This window comes from Montipora capricornis, chromosome 4, assembly GCF_036669925.1.
Source record: "Montipora capricornis isolate CH-2021 chromosome 4, ASM3666992v2, whole genome shotgun sequence".
Lineage (NCBI taxonomy): Eukaryota > Metazoa > Cnidaria > Anthozoa > Scleractinia > Acroporidae > Montipora > Montipora capricornis.
Window position 1 is genome coordinate 5,513,856 of NC_090886.1, and position 5,000 is coordinate 5,518,855.

A 5,000-nucleotide genomic window follows, 5' to 3' on the forward strand; every position below is an offset into this window, starting at 1 on the left:
ATGAATAAAAGTCCTCTTACCTTAAACCGGTTTCCTAGTTTTCCGTTATGTTTCAGTACAATAAACGATTATTGAAACGAATGACTCATCCAAATCGAGATCGTGCACCAAGGAGGAAGTTTGCTGAGCTTCCGACTTCCACCAATGAGGAAGTTTGCTGAGCTTCCGACTTCCCGTTGAAGCATTGACGCACTTTCGTCAGCAGTTTTCTCGTTACTACTACCTTGAGGACCTTGAGGATTTTCCAAGGATGACACAACAAAAGCAACCGTAAAATCGTAAATTACGTAAATTCGTGTCAAAAATGTCTTCTTTTTTGTGAAACGTGAAAGGTCAATTTTATTTCCGGTAAACTTTGAAAGGACCGATTTCAAGTTTTCCGTTAACACCCATTTACGACCTTTATTCTTGGTTTTCACCCACGTGACCTTAGTCCTTGACAACCGTCGTTAACCGCCACTGTGGAGCCCCTCGAATCGTAAACAGAGACGCGTAGAGAGAGATGTGAGTGAGTTGTAGTGCGATGGTTCTCTGTATAATACCTGGCTGTGGAGTAAAATCTGGAAACATGGAAGGTATTAGTCTATTCCGTATACCTATCGTTGTTGATAAGAACGGTGAAAGTTATAAACAGCTAACAGAAGATCGCCGAAACGCTTGGATTTCACAGATAAGCCGAGACGACACGAAATCGAAAGACTTTGTTTCTGGGAAGCCTGCCTTATTCTGGGACAGATACAACGAACAAAGGACAATTTAAAAGCTTTCGCAGCGATTGACTCACGGTTTAATGTTAGATTTTAACTTTAAGTGTGGGGTTGTACTTATTTTGCTGAAATTGTCTGTACAGGTTTAGCAATTAAAGCTTTTGCGGTGATTGCCAGTAACGGCTTTTGCTGTGAACAGTTGTGTTTTATCCTGTAAAGCTTTCGCAGCGATTTAGCACGCGTTGGTTCAGGGTTTTAGGGTAAGAGGCGAGCGAGTCAGAATTTGTCGGCTTTTTTTCGATAAAGCGTTTCTCGGCCGGCTTTCCACCGATGTCTTCCCAATTCACACCACCGAAGCGCTTGAACCCCTCGAACAAGTGTGCTCAATTTCGACCGATTAAACCACAACGTCGCCGAGAAATTCATCTTCGAAAATTCATCTCATTAAATATGCCCGATGCAAATGAGGTGCTCCGGTTTTGAATATTTAATGAGATGAATTTAACCTGAGTATCAGGCGTTTGTGATACTCAGGTTAGCAAATGTCTAACTCGGAGGCGTTTTATTCGATTTCGCTGAAATTCGACAGGCGAATGCGAGGGATGGAGCGCCCAAATTGACTGAGTTTGAAGGAAATCGGACGAATTTCGAAGGAAAAAAGCTTCTCACCTTCTCAAGGTGAAGGACTGAGACTCTAATCGACCAAGTACTTTGACAGAAGAAGAGGGAAATCATCGAAACAAAGGGAATGAGGAAGCCTTTTCTTCTCATCTGGCGGCCATAGCAGTTAGCGAAGGTATTAAAAGAAATCCAACTGGAAACTGATACGGATAAGGTCGACGCCGAGTGTCAAACTTCCGAGTCACCTTGGCCACAAACAACAACAATCTTGCCCGCGATTTCCTTCCCTTGCTTAAACGGACGCAACGAAACCAGAAATCATCTGGTTGTACGCTTTCAAAATTTTGAAGGCCTTAAACTGCTTGTTTGTATAGTAGCTTGTCTCTAAAACTAACTAGGAAAGCAAGTCTGAGACTTCTAGAGGAGCCAAACTGATCGCTCCGTATGGCCGCTGGGTCTACGCAAACGACAGAAAATCTTCTTCAAATAGCGCTCTCGAACGTGGCTTTCGAGGTATTTTTTGCGTAGGATGAAAGTACTGGTACCTCGTCGAGTGATTTTGGGTCGCTTTCTTGGGAAATATCCATTGGAAAGATGAATTATTTGAAGACTTCGAACGTGAGCGCTCAAAATGTCATACATTTTCCTATAATCAGGGGCACCAGAATGGCGGAAACCTAATTTGCATAAGGTTATGACGTCAGCTGAAAACCGAGAATTGGCCACCCTCGACAAAGTCAGCTCAGGCAAAACCATGATGGACATTGTAAACCACTTTGAGCTTGATATTGAGTGTTATACGGGAAGTCGCCCCAACAGCTATAAACTCCCATATATTTTACCTTGCGTGCGCGAAAACAAAAAGGACCTCCCAGGCGCTCGGCTAATACGAGTTTTCATAATTAAATGTGAGACTATTCTGAGACTTAAGAGGTTAATCTGTCTAGGGTCGTTAAGCTATCGTACACGCTGCAATAACAAATGAAACAAACTTACCAAATCCTCTCTCGCAACTTCACAAGGCGTTTTTCGCCTTTCGCAACAGCGCATCGAAACTTATTCTTCTTCCGATACTGTTCGCCCCCATTGCCTTCTTCATAAAACTAGAAGCTCCAAAAAGCTTACACTGGGTTGCCTGTGGTACGCATTGCACAAACAAAGAAGTCACTGAATTGGGTGGTATTGAACTGCAGCGTTCCAGTTAATTTTTTCAAGTGGGGAGTCATAAAGACCATTTGAGGGGTCACCCACATGTCGCGCCAGCCGAGGCCCTTTGGCTCACACGTTTAATTATTTTGTAATGTCATGTCCCTGAGTGTCCCATCTTGAGGTCTTTTAGTTTTTTAAGCTTTGGTAATAAATTCAGTTTAAAGATAACAAAACACGCTCTTGAGTAAAATTCACTCGTTTCTTCTTTAAATAAATAGTCTGCAAAAAAACTAACTGTAAATTGCTCTGACGGACGTTTTCCAGCATGTCTTGCAGTTGCACTAAGCAAACGTTTATTGCACACACTAAGAAAGGATTGAAGGTGTTGTTTCCGCTTCATAATTCCTCTTCTTGTTAGTCTAATCTGATGCCAGGTCAAAACATTGTTTGGCTTTGCGTTTGCACCAGAAAGACAAATGAAGAAAAAAAATAACATAGTTTATATATATAACTCTGAATCGAATTCTCATGGAAAGATTAAATGACAATCGACTTTAAAAACACGAAAATTTCTGCAGTCTCTAACTTTTATGAATAAACTGAAGTTTTGTCAAGAGGAAGAAATTGATCACGTGCTGGGCAACCATAAAGGTGCACGTGATCACCTTGTGTCAACTGAATGAACTACGGGAAAGAATGTTAATCGTTTGCCGTTTTCAGAGTAAAACAACGTACTCTTTAGCCAAGAAACTTCCGTTGTTGGTTTTTTAATTTTGTTGTAATATGTAATTGAATATTTATATTTCATCTGTCGGGTCAGGAAGCCTTCTGACAAGACAAGAACATCATTTTAAAAGCTTATTCAAAAAGTAGGTTCTGGAGGTAATTTTGAGAGTGGAAATCAAGTTTACGCCGCCTGGTATATTTATATTTAATTGAGTTAACACAACAAGACGCTTACCTTATTTTGACACGAAAATGCTTTACTATTGCCATAAAAACTATCCAGTTAAGCTCGCATATTACACAACATGATGAATGCATAAATGCTACCTTTTCCAGCGAAATATTTTTTGAAAAAAAAAAAAAAACATATTTGCTATAAGAGGCAAATTAGACCCGCCGTATTTCATTACGTGCGTGAAGACAAGAAACTCAATCGTGTCAAATTACACGCCCTGTCAAAAGCGCAACTAAATAAATTTCCCACCAGTGCTCAGCATCAAACCCTTTACTGAAAAACCCTTTACTCGGATAATCAAGCAAAAATGGGCAACAAGCTTTCTTTCAAATAATTTTTGACTAACCAGAATTAGTGAAATTTCCAATTGTTACCAGAAGACTGTGCATAATTGAGTACAAACAGCAGATCCAAGTCTCTGTCTTTGTTAAACCGTCCATAAGTTACTAGAGAATTTTCCATTTGATTTCAGTGTTGTACAAAACACCACACTTGTACAATATTAGAACTACAGCTCACTTTGATTACGGCTCGACGGGCGACAGATTGTTGTCGAAGTCCATTACTCGTCCCTTTTAAGATTCCAGATTTTCTTTTCAGCACGTGTCTTGTTCAGTATCCAATTGACTTTCCATTATTGAGCTCCCTAAGGGTATATTTTGTTTAAAGATCCACTAAAACGCCATTCGCGTTACATGACTTTCGACGCCATTGCCGGTTAAGTTAATGATTCTACTGTGTCCACCAGAGAAATCTACGCATTTCCCACTACCCTCTCGATCCTAAGAAAATACGCGCAGAAGGCTCTATGCACAAGGACACCACTTTGCAGGGGAGTGACAGGCAAGACTTTTACCGACACGGAAAAAACAAAAAAACGAAAAAACAAACAAACAAACAAATGAAACGCAGATTCCGACTGGGTTTGCCATACTGGCAACCCAGTAAAAAGCCACACATTCAATAATGACGTCGTCATCTGGAGCAGCCTCAGCCATTCCGAGAAAAGACCATAAAACGTGAGAAGACCTCTAAGACCTCAAATTACAGGTTTACAGATCGAAAAGGCGGGTCAGGTAACTCAACGGAAACGGCTCATTGTCATTAGCTGCAAAAACAATCACATTGTAGATTAACTGTCAGAAATTGTGTAATCATTTCACGGCAAAACCTTAATCGACCTTTCTAGACTTTATAGATTTATAGCTTACTTCTTGACCTTTATAGCTTACTGAACGTTACTGTGTTTTGTTTTGCATAGTGTATTGACCTGTATGAGGTCTATGAGACAGAAGAGGGCAAATGAATCGAACGGTACCGCAATACCGGGAAGGACCTTCTTTTACCGAATACCGTCAGCCAAAATGATGAAACACCGCATACCGCCGGGCTAGATGATACCGCGATACCGCAAGTAAAAATTTAAATTACCGAAATACCGCATGAAAAAAAGCTCAATACCGCAATACCGTAAACCCCAATGGCCCCCTCGTTAATGCTTCCGGAAACTTTTGAAACCAGTAACGTTACCCTGTCATAGGCTAGTACCTCAGGAGCTCCAG

General features: G+C 40.8%; 1 protein-coding gene across 1 annotated transcript in view; it reads left to right on the forward strand.

The window, feature by feature from the left end:
* The window catches only part of LOC138045344 (L-rhamnose-binding lectin ELEL-1-like), a 24,793-nt gene that overhangs the window by 2,931 nt on the left and 16,862 nt on the right, over positions 1 to 5,000 (forward strand). The window lies entirely within an intron of this gene.